Source organism: Accipiter gentilis, chromosome 18 (assembly GCF_929443795.1).
Source record: "Accipiter gentilis chromosome 18, bAccGen1.1, whole genome shotgun sequence".
NCBI classification, from domain to species: Eukaryota; Metazoa; Chordata; class Aves; order Accipitriformes; family Accipitridae; genus Astur; species Astur gentilis.
Genome location: NC_064897.1, coordinates 12,916,728 through 12,934,934, shown reverse-complemented (window position 1 = coordinate 12,934,934; position 18,207 = coordinate 12,916,728). Strand labels below are relative to the sequence as shown.

The following is an 18,207-nucleotide window of genomic DNA, read 5'->3' as shown; positions in this document are numbered from 1 at the left end:
AGCTTATTCAGAATGCACTTAAAATTGCACTGAATTGAGAACTAAAATGAAAAAAGATAGTCAGTTTTATTCGATTTCAAAGAATGTTGATTCAGTCATTTTACACATGCCAGTCATCAGTAGGATTTGATTTTATTTTATTTATTTCATTTTATTTTATTTTGGATCAATATATTGTAACTTGCAATAAAATACCAGAGTGTAAGGTTTAAGTTCTTATGACTCTGTTATGTAGATCTACCTTTCAGATTTTCAGAAACTGTAGGTCTCTGGAAGGATCTTTGAGGTGTCCATTCACATGACTGGCAATATAAGGCATGCAGTTCACCTTGTTCAGTTATTTTTTTGAAAAGGATGAAAAAAATTTATTGTGTTTTCCACATGAATAAAAAGTTACTGGCTTGTATGGTGCTTCTTCACTAGGAGAGCAGTATACCCATAAGAACGTGGTAGTGACTTCAGTTATTTTGAGGAAGAACCACTGCTGAAATAATGTTTAAATAAACCTTGTGCTGCCTGAATTTTTTAAATATAAATGTTTGTACAGAACTAAGAAAAACGAACACACACACACATAAAAAAAAACCAAACCAGGAAAGGATATGGAAGTTAGGGATGTGGGGTGAAGGGTAACCTCTTGTGTATCTATATCGCTTAAGCTGCCTGCCAACTATTTTTTGAATGATTATAATCTTTTGGACAATGAAGGCTCAGTCTTTTTCCATTCACGTTGTCTTCTAAATGAAAGATTTTACTACTGCTAACAATTGCACATACTCAGTTCTTGTGCCAGATGGAAAGCCTGTAACAATTTTAGACTAAAGGTTGTGTCTAAAAACCTTGTCAGCATTCTGCATCAAATCTTGACCTATTTTAGACAGTATGCTACAATCTGATGCTTTCAAGAGAATAATGCCTTTTTTTTTGTTTTTGGTTTCTTTTTTTATAGAGTGGAGGAAGGAGTGGAGCTATGTTTCACAAACATGATCTAAATTTATGTTTCCAAATGAAAAAGAAACTGCACACCAGTACTCATATTTAAAATAATCAGCTGTAATGTCGGCATTGGGTCTGAGGTTTTATGGAAAAATAAAATTATTAGTTCTTTTTATATATATGTAGCATAAGCTGAGAAATAGTTTTTTTAAAATGAAAACCTAAAGTGTTTTAAATTTGTTTCGTTTTTAAAAAATCTTCAGCTTGTTTGTACCAAGAGATTGTAAGGAGTTGGCTAAGTCCTTGCTGAATGAGATGAGAATTGTCTCTACTTTTTCAGTACATTGAGGTTTAAAATGGTAATTAGATACAGTCCTGTTAATTTTGGCAGATTTTAGCCATGAATACACTAGATCATTGCAATTCAATAATGAATCGGTATTTAGTGGGAGTGTCTATCAATAAAAATTTAGAAAATGATTTTGTATAAAGTGAGCATTGGGAGCTTTACATTTCTTAAAAGGTAACCAAGAGTAAAACATTCCCTTTTGTAGTCAGAATTTCTAGCCCCCCAAAAAAACACAGGGAAGAGAAAAGGGGAAAAACAAAACGGAAAAAAAAGTATGGGAATGTTTCTCAAAATAGTACCTAAGTTTTAATTTTTTCCATGTGTTTTCAGCACAATACAACATTACTTGCTTTATGTATATACATGCATCCATATTTTTTAAGAGGATCTGAAATACTATTTTGTGCTCCAGATAACATCAACGTTTGAAATATTTGTAGGATACTCAGTCTTATGCATGTTTCAGTACTGTGGTAGGGAGACAATAGCTTAGTATTTAAACATCTCAGTGGCTTTAAGAACACTAGAACTGCATTGTGCTTTCTTAAAACTAATCTGAATTTAATGGAAGTATGTGCCATACAGTGACTGATTTGTTTCTAGGCCAATCCCAAATTTATGCTGTTCTAAAGCATGGCCATCGAGGAGGAGGGGGCAGGGGGGGGGAAGTCGTTAATTTTTACATAATTCAGGCCATTTGAAGGGGCTTGTATGCAATTCATATCCTTTGATACATTCTTGTCCAAAAACCTCAACCACCAAAAGGTTTCCATGTTCTGTAGTTTCCCATTTATATAGAAAAGATAATCAGTATTTCAGTATTTAAAGTTTATTCACAAATCTGTCTGTATTTATGTTTCAGATGCTGCCTTTGCATCTTTTGCCTTTATATATAATAATGTGTGCAGCTTTTTCCAGGGAATTATATAGGCATCATAACATAACCATGTTAGTAGATAATCTGTCATTTACATGAAAATTAACATATGGACAATTAAATAAAGTCTTTTTAATTGGTGAAAAGATTGTGTTTGGTGACAAAACTGAGTAACATCCTTAGTGGAATGACCTTCAAGGTTTTGATAATATTTGCTATGAAGTCTTTTTACAGAGGTCTCTCTCTTTTTTTTCTTTTCTTTTTTCTTTTTTTTTAAGGCCATATTAAGTGTGACCCATGATTAAGTTAAAACAAAAAGCAAAATGGCTGTATTGCACTATTTTAAATTGTGCCAATTCTTTGACAAGATGTGTTCAGCATATGATGGAGGTTTTTGAGGGAAAAATGTTCTGAGAATAAAGAAATGCGAAAAGGTTTTCAGAACTGTCATTAAAAAACAGGACATCTGTACAATTTTGAACAATTTTACTAAATCAAAATTTTTCTGATAGAAGACATTGTATCTTACTTGGGAAATCTAAAATAGACTTTTTCTTTGGTTTTCATTGTCCTGAAAAATAGTATGAAACATTTTTTCTTTCCCTCTGGAGAAAATAGCCTGAGACATCAAGGTTGTCATATTCTAGCAGAGAATGAAAAGGCATGACTTAAACAATGCCATTTTCTGTAATGCCATCTGTTTCATCCCACACTGCCCAGGACATTTGTCATCTTTATGAGCAAAGACAAGACAGGTATCTTTAGTAGCCCTCATGTGGAGGCTGTCAAAGTAGATAGTCTAGTGCCACCTTTGAAAGTATCTCAAAGTACAGTGTGGTTCTAGCCATAATGTGTTTCCTGCAGAGGCAGCTTCAGTTACCTGTCTGGTAAAGTCTGGCTGCTGCTCAGTGGATCACAGCAATGCCAGTGCATTGCCAGGATTTGCACAGAGGGTGAGGGAAAGAGGAGGTGGCGTGAATCAAAGATTGAGTGGGGGAATTTTGCCAGATCCTTGAAATTGTATCCTAAGATGTACCCTACAGAAACATCTGTAAGATGTAGCTAGTTACAGATGGGTACTGATCAAGAGGAAAAGAAAAAACAGCTACTGAATGGCTTGCTTGAGTCTTTTGGAGTACTCGTGATGCTAAGCAGTTGAGACCTTTTCTAGACCTAGTGAGTTTGATTTGTTTTAAAACTGGTAATCGATAGGTTTAGGCTGAATTAAATTTCTAACTGCTTCAGTGATCAGAATAGGTTGAGAACATTCCCCACAACTTTCTATTACAGCATTAGTATCTCACAGTTTCAGTTGCATTTAGTTAGTTTAATGATGGGGAGTATGTTATATCATGATGTTAAAAATTGGAAATTGAAACAGAGGTTTACTTAACCAAGGTCACATAGAAAGTCTAATGAAGCAGAAAGTGAAGCCAAAGGGCATATCCCTGATGCAATTAGCTTGATGTTGTGATCCCTGAATGACTGTCAGTGAAATACCTCAGGTACTGAAATGCATGTCAGTGCAAAGATGCACCTGGCCCCATATGAAGAAAAGCCAAATATCCCTAGAGAAACTTTTTGCTCATGAGGCTGGACTGTTTTTGAGATATTAGCTACCAGCTTTGCATTATCCTATCTAGAAATTCCAGATCACTCACAACCCATTCTGCTGTCTTAATATGGCACTGCCCTGTAACATGATAAGCTTAAGGTCCTTACTTCATCAACTTGGGACCCTGAGCACTAAGGTATTCTTGTCCTTGTTGTGTCCTGTAATGATTCTCGTTTGCAGGATATATATCAGATTGATAATTTGATCCATTGGATATGTTTATTTCTCGAACATGTCTGTGTTGAAATCAAGTAAGAACAGTTCAGATTTTTTTTAAATGGAGCTATTAAATATATAAATTAGTGTGGGACTTCAACAAAATTACATTTATTTAATTTCTTTTTTTTGTTATAGTGACACATCTATTAGAGCAGCAATGTGTCATCTTCTGACAACTGTGTTAAAGTGATGTTGAGACATTCTGACTGTAGTCCCCTCCTCCATTTTCACATAAAAATTTCTGAAAACTTCTACTGCACCTGTGTAAAGCTGGAACAAAGTCTCAGAAGTATATGAAAGAGTAGTAACACAGCAGTCAAGGGAATAGAAGCTAAGAAATGTCAGAGTCACTGCAGTTCAAGTACATGGGGGTATGTATATATGTGTATATGTTAGTCTAGCCAGTATTTTACATTAACTATCACCATTTAGTTTCTCTAACACTTCTAGACTTTCTAGTCCAGAAAGCACTTTAGCTTCCTGGACTGAATTTTTTTCTCTTGTTACCTCCATAGTTTTATTTAAAAGATTAAATGCAAATAGTAGAGCCGTTTTCTTGAAAGACATTAGAACAAAAATATTCTTAATAGTTTTGAAATGTTTCCAGCTGGTTCTCTGTAAAGCTCTGATATTCCTGTGGCATTGAAGAAAAGTTTATAATTTAGAAGATTGGACCCTTTTTCAGTGAAAAGCATTTCAGACTGCAAATAGTGTACACATTTTCTTTTTTTAACTTGTGGGACCTCTAGCACACACCAATAGTATTCTTACTGCTAAAAATCTAGGCATTGTGACTGGTGAATATACTTCCACTTCTCTACAGCTTTCTCATATGGAATGAACATGGAAGTTTAATTGAAGAATTACAGTAACAAGTAATGATAATCAGTAAGACCCTGCTGCTCTTGATCTAGAAAGTAAATTAAAGACAGTAGATTCCTTTGCTGATTCTGTTGACATTGCAGTCCTTACTCTGGAGGCAGAAATTATAATTTACAGATGTTATGGTTTAAAGTTACTGACAAATAACTCTAGCATGTCATCTGTGTTAGAAACAGAACCCAAATTCATAAAGAAGTTTATAACTTTTTAAACTAGATGGTTTTTTGGAATGTGCCAAATCCTTTGACTGTGGAGATGGTTATCGCTAATTCTGTTTCTGTCAAAATGTTACATTCATGTTTTCTGACAAGCAATATTCACTTGTGTAGCCAATAAATGTGGATCATCAGAATTTATTGTGCAAAAAGCTGAACTGTTTGGAATGTGAATCATCCTATAATTATTGGAAAAAATGTGTCTTCTCAGTCTCGAGTACTGAATATTTGATATCCTGTTTATTTTTGAGATATCAAAGTGACTGACCTAACAGTATTTTGTTTGATGTACCTCAGTGGAACTCACTCATAGAAACTGCCAGTGAAGCTAAACAACTGCTGTGCACCAGTATGAACATTTCCAAAATCATTAAAAGAGAATGGGAGGAAAATTCTGACAAAGCTACTTCTCCCATTGTTGTCCTAATCCTCAAGGAAAGTCTGCAACGTGTATTTGAAAGACAAGCATGGGAATGAAATTCAGAAATCTATTAGATCTTATAACTCATGAACTCAGTTGTTTTATATCACATAATTTTCTTGTCCATTTCAGCTAATGCCACCGTTTTAGCACCTTCCCCTTTAGTGGGAGAAAAAAAGGAATAATTAAAAAAAAAAGAAAAATTATTAACAAATCTTGCTCCCCTCTACTGGACTCTTAACTCCTTTTCTTCTCAGCTGGTCTGATAAACATACCTAATTTCAACTCAGCATGGTGGTTTTTCAGCTTTCCTAAATCAGTGAACACTGCTGCCTTTATTTCAAGATTGAACAATGGCTTTTGCTTCGTAAGCTTGTAACTCATTTCCAGCATTGTCAGTAGATGTAACAAAAGATGCTGATCCTTGTGTAAACCTTGCTTTACTGGCTTCAGTGCTGCTTGTAGCAATGCTAATATCAACACACAACATGGTTACACCATGCAGATAGCATTCATTTTACTGACAGAACATACTCTTTCTAGATGGGTTGGTCAGTTCTTTGTTTCGTTCCTCAGAGTAAATGAGGGGTGTGAAGGCTCCTAGAACCACTTTATGACAGTCCAAGGGCTTTGACTTAATAGCACATCAGAACCTCAAAGTATGCAAAAATAATGAAGGTTATTATTTCTCTGTGTTAGAAGTAAAGGGGTGATACAGGAATCCTTGGAAATAAGAGGAAAAATTCCAACCTAGAAGTTCTTTAGATGCAGTTTAGACCATATTTATTGTAACATCCTTTGGGGCTATTCTAACCTATTGGGTAGTTTTGAGTTTGTGTAAACAGTGCACACTTAAGTATATTTAAAAGAAGTGCAGCATATAGGTGATTTTCAATACCTGTGTTAGAGAATTTTTGGATTGCTTAAAAACTCTGGTAAATTTAAGAACTAAATTTTAAGTTAACTTTCTTAAGGTGTACTTACCTGCAGTGGGTTCAGTTTGGACCAGTGAGATTTGATAATTGATTTTCTTAAATACAGTGTTTAAAGTCTTGCATCGATGTTTTGGACTTTCAAATGTGGGTTCAGTGTCTCACCTCATTTGGTGCATGAAATAAAAAAGCCCTGGGGCTCTTTCGTATCATTTCTAAGGTTACTGAAGGTGGCTGGTAAGTAATCACAGGATTATTCAGTTCGAAACCGACACAGAACATCACTTCTCCAACCTCTTGCCCAAAGCAGGGTCAGCTCTGAGCTCAGACCGGTCTGCTGAAGGATTATCCCATATGGTCCTGAGAGCCCCCAAGGATGGAGACTCCACAGCCTCTGGGCAACCTGCCCCACCACCAGACTGTCCTGGCATGAAAACGTTTTTCCTATATCCGAACTTCTCTGTTTCAAGACAAGCCTGTTGTCTCGATTCATCCCATCACGCAATGCTATGAAGAGCCTGCCTCCGCTTTCTTCATACACTGCCTGTACGGATGAGCGGGCTGCCGTTAGGACCCCCGGAGCCACCCGCTCTCCAGGCTGAACCGGCCCAGCTCCCTCAGCCTCCCCTCACGGGGCAGCTGCTCCAGCCCCGGACCGTCGTGGCGGCCCTCTGCTGAACTCGCGACAGTTTATCCGTCTGTCTTCTATCGGGGAGCAACAGAACTGGACGCGGTCTTCCAGGCAGGATCTAACAAGCGCTCGCGGCCCACCAGGCCCCGGGGCCTTTCGGCAGAGCTGCTCCCCAGGCAGGCGGGCAGGCAGGCCGGCCCCAGCCCGTGCGGCCGCCGGGGCTCGTCCTCCCTGGGGCAGGGCTCTGCCTTCGGCCCTGCTGAATTTCATTAGGTTCTTATCGGCCCATTCCTCCAGCCTGTCTGGGTCCCTTGGTACTTTAGCCCCTGCCCTGCAAATTGGTGTCATCTGCAGACTTGGTCTAATCCACATGCTTTTGTCACTTTCTTGAAGGCTCCAGTCTTCCTCTCTCTTCCCCATTTGAACTTCAACTTCTACCTACTGCATACTTGAAACCGTCTAGACTACGTGGCCATCTCTTAGTGTTAATCCAGCCAGATCATAGTCTCCAGGGAAATCTTTAGTCACTGCATTGGCTGTTGGCTTTAGTGTCATTCCCTGTAATTCATTTGGGTTTGTGCCATCTCCTTGCTTGCTGCCAAGCCTTCACTGGATTGCATAGTTTAAACAATACCCAATCTTGACCAAAACAGCAGTCCTTCCATATTTTTGTGACTAAATTGAAACCAAGTTTGTCAAAGGGTTGCCACAACAATCAACAGTGTTCCTTATTAACAACTAGCTAACATGCAAGCATTTGCTTAGTTAGAAAATAGCACATGACATTTTTCATTAATCTTGACAGTAATATGTCAATATCCCTGTCAGACATTTTTAAATGTTACAATGTTAATGTTAGTGGATACTACTGTTGCATTCCTCTGTTACACAATTGCTAAATTTTGTAGTTCTCTTAAGCAGTTACTAGACTTCAGGCATCACTCCCATCATGCTTTTCCTTGGCTGCTGGCTTCCTCACGTTGAAGTCAGATTTCCAAGACTGTTAGAATAAAAGTCACTTTTCATAAGTGGTGTACAAATGTTAAATAGTGGTCAGTCAGTTGTTAGACAAGGCTAAATTTAATATTAGATGCCACTAATATAAGCCATAAATATTTGAAATACCATAGTTTTGCAGTCAATCTTTGAATATAGAAGACTGCTATTTACATGTTTACTGTATCTAAGGTATATCCTTGAAGTTGCACTAAATGTCAGAATTATTTTTTTTAAATACCCATTTGGTTCATCTTTCAGAAAATACTGTTCTTGCTATGCTCACTGTTTTTTTTTAACTTTTTGAAGTTTATGAGAAGGGGTACATAAGAATGCTGATAAGAGTAGGCAAGTGATATCTCTGTGGCAGCAGCTTTCTATAAGATTCTTCTTTTTAAACAGAAGATTGCTACTAAAACTTCTATAAAAAGTAGTTTTATTTCTAAAGATGGCTGCTTTTCTTTATCATAACCTGACAAAATGACTGTCAATTTTAGGACTATCAATCAATTTAAAATCTGTTTTCATTATCAACTACTTTATATTTATCAATTCCTAAAACTTTTTTGCATAAATATGAGTTCAAGATGAATGTTGATTTAGACTTTATTTTTCATAGAACAAAAATCTCCTTTAAGTACTAGAATTTTTGGTTTGAAGAACCTTCAAGAACAGTACTGTATGAGCAAGTGATGCTTCTTTAATGGCCTCCTTCTGGATTAATTTTGGGGGTTTTGTTGTTGTTGTTTTTGTTTTGGGTTTTTTTGCCACTGGGGGGAGCAGAAGACTGTCACAGGCTTCAGGGGATGGAATAAGAGCATTTGTCTTCTGTTTCAGGATATTAAGGTCTTAGTTCTGAGCTGTGGGAGACTGTGGGTCCTTCATGTCTGCCACATGCTTGAAAACCTGTTTTACAGTGAATAAAACCCCTAGGTAATCAGGTTTCATGATTGCTTTTTTTCCTAAACAATTACATTCTGAATTTGGAATGGATTAAACATGAAGCATATTTTAGAAAAGGAAGTGAAGAAAATATCCTCTACATTATTACTAGTATGAAGAGTAGATTGTGACTAGTGTTGGCTTAAGTACAGTGCTAAAATTTTTCTCTGAAACTTTTTGTTGCAGCCGTGCCTAACAGAAAGCTCCCTCTCAGCATGAAAGTGCAATGTAAATGACTACGTCACTTGGATTGGGGTGGTTTGCTTTAATAGAAGATTCTGTAACTGAGAAATGTGTAATTATTTTTTTTTAATTAACATTCATATGGCTGTTGCTTTAACTAGATGTTTGCTTTAATCCTGGTGTTCCAGAAGTAAATATAAAAATATTGTTTCCTTCCTCTAAAAGCTTTGGAAAGGAGGAAACAAACTCATTTTCCTTGTTTCTTTTAGTTTTAAATGCATAGATTCAACGGCTGAATACATGTAGGGTGCTATAAACATGTTATTTTAGAAAGACTAGCAACTCTAAATGCTGACTGTTCATTCCCAAGCTTATTTAAGGTTCTTTGTCAGTGTTTATATGTCACTGTAATTGAGAAGTGTCCCAGAGGCTGTTGCAGCTTTGCCTTCCCTGCTAAGGTTGCTGGACTGGTAATGTTCATGCTGCATGCAGGTTCTATTACATATCTTTAACCTGTTTGATATTTGGGGCAGAACAAGACATGCCAGTTGCAAGCCCAGGTTGGGCTTTCCCTTTGGAAAAACTCGTTCTGTCTGTTCTGCCAACAGCAAGCAGTCAAAAATCCTACTTCAGAATTCATTAATATTTTTGTTCATGGTATACAGAGCTTAAACTAAGAAGAACAAGCTTAAGGAAATGCTGGAGCAACACACCAGTGCTGTCACAGATTTACAGCAATTTTGTGAAATTTCATGGCTATAGCAGAAATTGCAGAAGTAGCAGAAGACAGCCAGTGGGTCCTGGAGCATACCAGCAACCTGGGTTTGGTTCCTATGGGGTCATTTGTTGTTCCACCTCCTCTTTCTTGTTTTGAGAGATATAAGCTGCCTCAAGACCTTTTGCCCTCACTTTTTTTTTTTTAATAGGACATTCAGTTATAAATTATTTTCTGACCAGTGTTTGAAATAGCTATGGATTCTTATTCTAGGAACATAACCATCTGAGGGGACTGAGTGAGCTGGCAGATGTCACTGTGAGACTGTTTTTTCTTTTATCAGTGTGGATAACCCTGATGACTAGAAAAAGGCAAACATTACTGTTTTCAAAAGAAGGCCAAGAAAGAGAATCCAGGGAACTAAACACTGGTCAGCTTCACCTCTTTTCCTGGGAATATTATGGGGCAAATTCCCATAGAAACTATTTCTAGGCTTATGGAGGACTGGAAGGTAATTGGAAACAGCCACCACGGTTGTATCAAGGAAAAATTGGTTGCTTGAACAATCTGACTACTTTCTACAATGACTGCCTCTTCAAGTGAGGGGAAAAACAGTGGAAGACACTTAGGTTTAGCAAGGCTTTTGGTATAGTTTCATGTAGTATCCTTGTATCCAAATGAGGGGGTATGGATTGAATGAACAGACTACAAGGTGGGTGAAAAACTGATTGCACCATTGGGCTTAAAGAGTAGCAATCAATAGTTTGAAGTTTTAAACGAGTGGCTGTTTATAGGAAGTCTTTCTTGCAGTTGATACTGGGGCTGAAACTATTTTAACACTCCTCAGCAAGTTGGGCAATAAGGCAGAATGCACCATCAGCAAGTTCCTGGACAACACCACCCTTGGGAGGAGGGATCAGTATGCTGGAGGGCAGGGCGGCCATTCACACGGACCTCAGCAAACCGCAGGAGTGAGCACACTGGAACATGCTGAAGTTCAGCAAAGGCAGATGTGCAGGTGGAAGAGCAGCATCCTGGAAAATGGCCTGCAGGTCCTGGTGGACAGCAAGCTGAATGTTAGTATTATGCTGCAATGGTGATGAAGGCTAGCCACATATTGAGCTGCCTTAGCAAGAGTGGCGATTATTCCAGAGATAGTCTCAGAAGTGATGAATTGAGGGGAATAATGTGTCCAGATTTGGTGCTGTCAGTACGACAGAGAGACAGACAAACTGAGTCCAGCACTAGCATGGTTACGGGGCCAGCACATATGATGTATACAAGAAGAGGCTGAAGGGGATTGGTGTGTTTCTACTGAAGAAAAGGTAAAAGCAGGGACATAATTGCATGGGCTTTGTAGAGGAGACAGACTCTTCTCAGAAGTGCATAAAGAAAGGGCAAGAGGCAATGGTCATAAATTGCAATGAAGTACATTCTAACAGGTTAAAATAATAGTAAAAAAAACCCAAATCACAAAGCTGTTGAGCACAGAGAGGCTATGGAATCATTATTCTTGGAGATTTTTAAAACTCAACTGGACAAGGGCCTTTCCAACCTGATCTGGTATAGAATTTATCTCTGAGCATAGGGTTGAACTTGATGACCACAGGGGTCTTGTCCAACTTACATTTTTGTATGATTCTCTTTTATATGGGAAATCTTTTTGATTTAAGTTTTTTATACAGCATAGCACTTATCCTGAGACTGTCTATAAGACAGCCTGTTGCATTCATCAGAAGCACATTCCCTAAACCAGATGTCTAAAGAACTTAGTAATAACATGAACATAAAACCCTAAATTCTGTGGAAAATACAGATAAGGTTGCCATGTGGTCATCTGTACGTATGTGCCCAGAGCAATTTTATTTTCCCCTGCTCCTTTGACCCAGTTAATGTTATTTTGTCTTTATATTGGCTTGACTGAAAAACAAAATAATTTTTCTTCTTACTTGAAAATAGCAAATTAGGTTTACTGGAATGGTCCATAACTCTCTAGGATAGATAGTATGTTCAACAAAGACAAATTGTGACCAGGTGTCCTACTCTGATTTAGATTTTCAGGATTAATCAGTTTAATTTTCATGATATTAAACTATTGGTTTAAAATGATAGTGCTTCAGCACTGGATGCTATCTCAGTTTGCAGGCTGTATAGAAGTGGGGAGTTAGCTTTTTGGTATGAAATGTAACTTTGTATTTTACTGAAATCAAAAACTGGAAAATAGCAGAAAGTTGGTGTATTTTACTACTAAGTTTTTCTCTCATTCAAAATTAGCCCTTACCTTCTGGTAAGCTACCATGTCTCAAACCTGATAGTTCTGTCTTCCAGCTGCCTTGGTCCTGCTTGTCTTTGTCTTCAAACATCATGGGCCAATGCTTTATCAAATCTGAACTCTGAAATGAGGGGTGGAGGCTATTAATGAAACTTAGATTCTTCTGGAAATAGCACAGCTCCTACAAAGAGAGGCATTAATGCCATGGAACTAACAGGACATTAATTACTTTTATAAAGCTTATCGTGTGCTAACAAAAAAGGAGGAAAAGCCTGCAACTTAATTTCAAGCACTGGATCAATTTTGTACATGAGCAGTGCAAGCGAGAAAGGGAAGCATAGTCTCTAGTATTGATCACTTAACACGTGACTAATGGTAGAACTCTTCAATTTTCCAACTGGTTTCTGGATTGTTAACTTTTGGCTTCAAGTTTCATATTCCATAACTTTCTGGAAACACCTCTGCTCAGGTTTTGCACTCCAGACTTTTGCCATTCTAAGTGCGACAGGTGAAATTGTTTCAAAATATGTCACTTGCCTTAAGGCTTAGCATTTCTGGACTTTGAAGCCAACCTCTTTCTGACACAGAAAAGTTATATGATCTCACCTGTTAAGAAGACCAGCCTCATTTTAAAACTCTTTATTTCCAGTTTACATATCTCGGACAACTTTCCTCTGTCTGTTCTAGCCTCAAGTGTTATTTACCTTTCCTATTTCCTTTTCCTGCATTACCTATACTTAGCATCATCTTTATGTAGTGTAGTCCTGTCCTAGTTCATACTGCTTGGCCAGGTGAGGCTTATTCCTGTTATCTTCTCTCTTAGAGTGAATGGTTATGTTGGTAAACTTTTATTTTTGTTCTAGTTTAGAGTAATAGGTATAATTAATTGGCATACTTACATTAGTTAATCATATCCTGATTCTGCTGTTCTTCAACCTTTCTCAGGCTATGGACCCATTAGAAAAGGGGCAAAAAAAGTCAGTGGGAAGTGCAGACCTAGGGAAGTGAAGTCCTAGCCACAGGACACTGAGGTAGAGATCTCAGGTTAGAACCATCTGCATGCATACAGGATGCCATTCACATTCTTATCTTTTTTTTTAGCAGATTATTTTGTTAGTTAGGGGTATCACCTTACATTTGTACTCAGGAATTTTGTTCTACCATTGTTGTTCCTTTCTCTTGTTTATCTATTTCTTTCTGTATGAAACTCATCTATTTATTATACTTTATCAAATATAGCTCATATGTCTGATGGTGTCCCTTGGCTTTGTCACCAGCAGACTTCATTATGTATGCCTTTCTTCTTAGTTACTAATGAAAACAATAATTTTAACTTAGTCCTCTGAACAGGATTGAATTCTGGTAGTAGTCTTCTGTGTATCAGCTGGTTCCTGGTTTTATATTTGGCTGCTGCTCTTGAACCAGTTTCTTCCCTACCTCAGTGGCAGCCTGTTCCCATGCATTTGTTTCTGTTAGTTCATTCTGCCTTCCAGCTCCTATGGTTGATACTGTTCACATTGAAAATTGAAGAGGAATATTACTCGGGTTTTGGTCCTTATCTCTGCTAACTCCCATTCTAACCCCTTTCTGACTGCATACCAGTTCTGTGGGTGGGGTTGGTTAGTTTGTTTTGGGTTTGTTTGGTTGGTTTTTTCCCCCAGTCTTCTTTCTATCAGAAGAGCATTTTTAGTGTCCAACTTGAATTGCCATTTCTTTACTTTGAAGGCCTGTGTGTTCTTTCTGGTTTGTTCCTTTATCCTTTCCTTAGAATTTCTGATCTTACTCATGCTGGATCGTTTTTAAAAAGAAGTGATTTATCTTGTGAATTTGAAACCTTTTGCTGCAAGATTCTTCTCTTTATAGGTTGCAGATAACTTCACTAATTATAACGTCAAAAAATTTCAGGCCTCTTCTGTAGTGAAAGGCTTGCACTGCCCTCAATCTAGTTGACTGAAGGCAGTACTTTCCCACACAGTGCCCCCGTTGATTACTAACCAGCTCTAAACTAACATACTGTTGGTTCAAGACTGTTGAAAATCTGTGGGCTGTCATATTTAAAGATATGTTACATTAATTTGAAAATATTCATAAAGATAATCTTTGATGTTTATGATTTTAATATGAAAGCTCTCTGTCCGTACTGTAGTCTAAATTTTGGAATTTATATAAGAACCCAGCCATCCCTGCAATGTCAACTCTAGTTTTTACTTTTGCAAAAGTGCATTTTACATACCACATAATTTATTCATGCTGTTCATCTCCTTTTTGCTTTATACTTTTAAAGTAGAATGTTAGTCCATGGTTTTTCTTTCCTGCATAGAAATTTCCTTCAGTACCGCTGTTATGATCATTCCTTTCTTTTCTGTGGTGTTATTCACAGTGTGTATAGCTTCACATCCTGCATTAGTAGTTTGGATGCATCTATTTCAGTGTCAAAGTTCCCAATCTTAACATACAAGGATTACATTTTTTTCTATTATTTTTTTTTTTCTTTTCACCCAGTTTCCTAGCCTTTTGTTCACAATGGAATTAGGCAAGTGCTTTCTGAGGATCTTTGATTAGAGTCCATTGTGCTTCCGTTTACTCCCTGTGACTGGGACAAGGCATCCGGGATGAGAGAAAGGATAGTGAGGCAAATGTTGGGGCAGAAGGAGGTCAAGAAGAGTGAGAAAGGTGGCCCGGCTGAGGGCCACCATGTGGAATCGAGAACTTCTCGGCTGGATTAGCTGGAGACTTGTAGAGAGATGCTTAGTGCTGTGGTGGTCTGTGCTAGTCTTTGCTCATCCCCTCCAACTCAGAAGTGTTTTATGAATATTGCTGCAACAAATAAAAACTTTGCAAGTTTAAGGTAAATTAGAAGAACGTATTTAGATAACAGAGCCAGCATGTGTTCTTCAGTTTTTCTGACTGTAACATTTTGTCCAACCTCGTGATGTGTTCTTAAAAACCTTTACTATTGGCTCCTGTTGAAACTTAATCGTGTTGTTAAATGTTTTGTCTTCCATCATCTAGAGGTAGAGATTTTATTGGTAGAAAAGAGTCGGTAATTTGGAGCTGCAGTAACATTTCAGAAGTATGTGACATCACTCTGGTATCAGCTTTCTTGGAGGCTAGCAATCCTGACAGCTAAGTTGCTTTTTCTCTGGGTCGGGGTTGTGCAGTATTCACTGGGGAGCAGCTTCCAAGAGAAAAGGGTTGTACCTCACGTCCTTATGTGTTTTTTGTTGTTTGTGTGTCAAGCTTTTTGTAAAGAATGAATTTCCCCGGAGACTGGTGAGTAATTCTCATACGTTTTAACAACTGTTTTTCTTTAGACATTAAGCATTTCTTCCTCCTTTGGAAAAACACTTTTTTTTTTTTTTTTAATCCAGCATTCAATAATTCACAGTATATTCAAAGTAGCACATAACATTTATAGCATTCAAGTTAAGATTTTAAATAGAAACCTAATTTTAGGTAGAAATTAAGTGTTTACTGATTTATTACTTCCAGTAACTCTGTATAACTTCCAAGATTTTTATTCAGACATGCTTGTCTACTAGATCATACGTCTAAGAGATTGAATGTAGCAGGAATTTGAGCTTTTTTAATTAGCTTGCAACACTGAATGGGAAGTACTCTCCAAATAGACACTTGTAAGTTGCCTTATTTTAATATACAGCTCATACAGCAACGTTAATAGATGACCATCTTTCAAATGTTATTTTTGGGGTTGTATATGTGTGTAGGGGGGACCGAATGGAAAAACAGATGCATTTCCAGTTAGTGTATGTATCTGTATGTGTATCATCTGCCAAGCTGTATGTTTATTTCTATATGAATGTCATATATTGAGCTGCAAAATCTGTCAGCATAAAAATTATTTAGGAAAAAAAACCAAACCCAACACACAAAACTGTATCTGGTTGTAGCTTAAGTTTTAAATAACTGAAATACACTTTAGTTTCCACTTCATGGTAACTGTTTTCTCATCGCAGAAGAAATATAAAATACATGCATGCCTTCTTCTCTCCTCCCTAGCACTTAAAGGTCTAATTGTAAAAGTACTGCAATACTATGACATTCAGAAGCCTTGGCAGATTCCAATTTTGAAAGGGGTTTCATTTTAATATGTTCATAATCTTCCATATTATAGGTAGAAAATTACAGCATACCTATCTACACAGAGGTATTTTGCAAGGGAAGCCCAGGGTTTTGCTGTGTCACTTTGGTTTTGGTTTCTTTTGGTGTTTTCTTTAAGGATGACAAGTCTTGATGAATGAACACATGCAAAAATATCTTATTCATCTGTTTGAAGATTCTGGGGAGTAGTGAAACTCATCTTGGTAAAAGTTAGATATTGATTTCCAGCAGGAAATCATTTCCAGACTGAATTTAGATGGGTCTGAATCAGAGCTGTGGGTAGTTATGTGGATGTGATAAGCTAGCTTTCAGAAGCCTGTGCTTAGGATAATTTAATTAATGAGTCAACTGACAATTTTTATGATACAGTGGTGTGGTGATGATATATTGCATGTACAGAATTGATATAATATTTATGATTTATGTGATATGGCAGATTACTATTAGCATAGAAATTCCTTTGTAGCTCTGAATCTTTATGTTGATGGCTGGCTTCCAACCCAGAACTAAAAGCAATGAGCTGTAGGAAATGCTTTTTAAATTATATTGTCACTAATAGAACTATTTTCTATGTCATTATAGTTTCCAAATAAATTTTAATGTTGAATTTGGATAAATCTTAATGGTTCATTTTAGTGAGATGTTTATCATACGTACTTGGCTTTATTTTTAAAGCTTGATAAGTTAAATTTTATTACCAGTTTTATCACTGTTGTTTTTAGTGTAATTTGGGCTTACCCGAAATAAGTTTTTATAGGCAGTTATATCAGACTGTCTTCAAAGATGTTTAAAGTCTTGGTCTTTTTGATATATGTAAACCCTATTGAATGTACTATTAAATGGAAAGGAATAGAGAAATTATACACGAATATGAGGTGCTAGTAGCATTTTAGGTTAGGAGTCATCCAAGTTGAATGACACAAATAGCTATTTTCTTGTTCTGTTGACTGGAATTTAGGACTGTGCGTAAACTTCTAATTTGCTGCTTTTCTTTACCGAAAGAGAATATGCAGCTATACTTTTTTAATTCATCAGGATAACTTGTTTAGATCCTTTCCAGGAAAAAAAAGGCAGTGGAATGAGAGGGGCCTTTCTTAAATATAGGTCACATAATTGTTAAAAAGAAACTTTCTGGTTTTGTTGGTTAACTGAATAGAGCCATAGTTAGTTTGAGTTAGTGTGGTGATGGCTGGAATTTTCCAGTTACTTTTTCCTACCTATAGGAGTAACAGTCTTGCTCATAAGTTTCCTATTTTCTTGCAGGATTGGGGGGAGGGGGAGGAGGGTTAAGGAGAAAAGGATACAGTTTAAATATGAGCAAGTGGTTTTTTTAAACCTGGAAGTAGATCTTATTTGAAAGGTGTGGCTAGCTAATATAGGCTAAAAGAGGAATATATTTATGTATTTAAAAGTATATGTCACCAAGCCAAGTGACTGAAAGGAGGCTTTGCCTCTAAACTGAGCCAGTTGTATCAGTCAGTCTGTTTTATTGGGGGGAGATGGGGGTGGAGAGCGGGGTTAAATATGTTTCTTCTGCTACTGAAACTCCTATTTTATCTAAATAATATGATCCCTAAAGGAACACAATCTGAACATTCAGTGTGATCTATATTTTCCCTTATCTGGCTGTAGAAACAAATTTCCTTCATGAAAAGAGTGAAAGCTATCTTTCTGCCAGAAATTTTAAAAAGCTTAAAGCCTGGTGTTTATTTTGGGGGGTGGAGAGAGGAAGGGGCAAATTTCTGATTTCATCTGAGCAGTGAAATAGTTTAGAGCAATGATCATTGAACAAATTCTTCACCTCAAAGTACCTTCTGCCTAATGAGGAAAAGTATGAACAACATTCACGGCAAGACATTACCACTTGTTCACACTTGCTTTTGGTGAAGCTGATGAATTT

At 37.1% G+C, this 18,207-nt stretch overlaps 1 protein-coding gene across 15 annotated transcripts in view; it reads left to right on the top strand.

Annotated features, from left to right (window-relative positions):
- Window positions 1-18,207, top strand: part of PLEKHA5 (pleckstrin homology domain containing A5) — a 172,915-nt gene that overhangs the window by 69,290 nt on the left and 85,418 nt on the right. Inside the window, exon 1 of one of the 15 annotated variants that reach the window (XM_049821687.1) lies at window positions 15,440-15,458. The exons of the other annotated variants lie outside the window; for them this stretch is intronic. The gene's annotated coding sequence lies outside the window, so the exon portion shown is untranslated. Of the gene's footprint in view, window positions 1-15,439; window positions 15,459-18,207 lie in introns of those variants that run through there. 15 annotated transcript variants of the gene reach the window in all.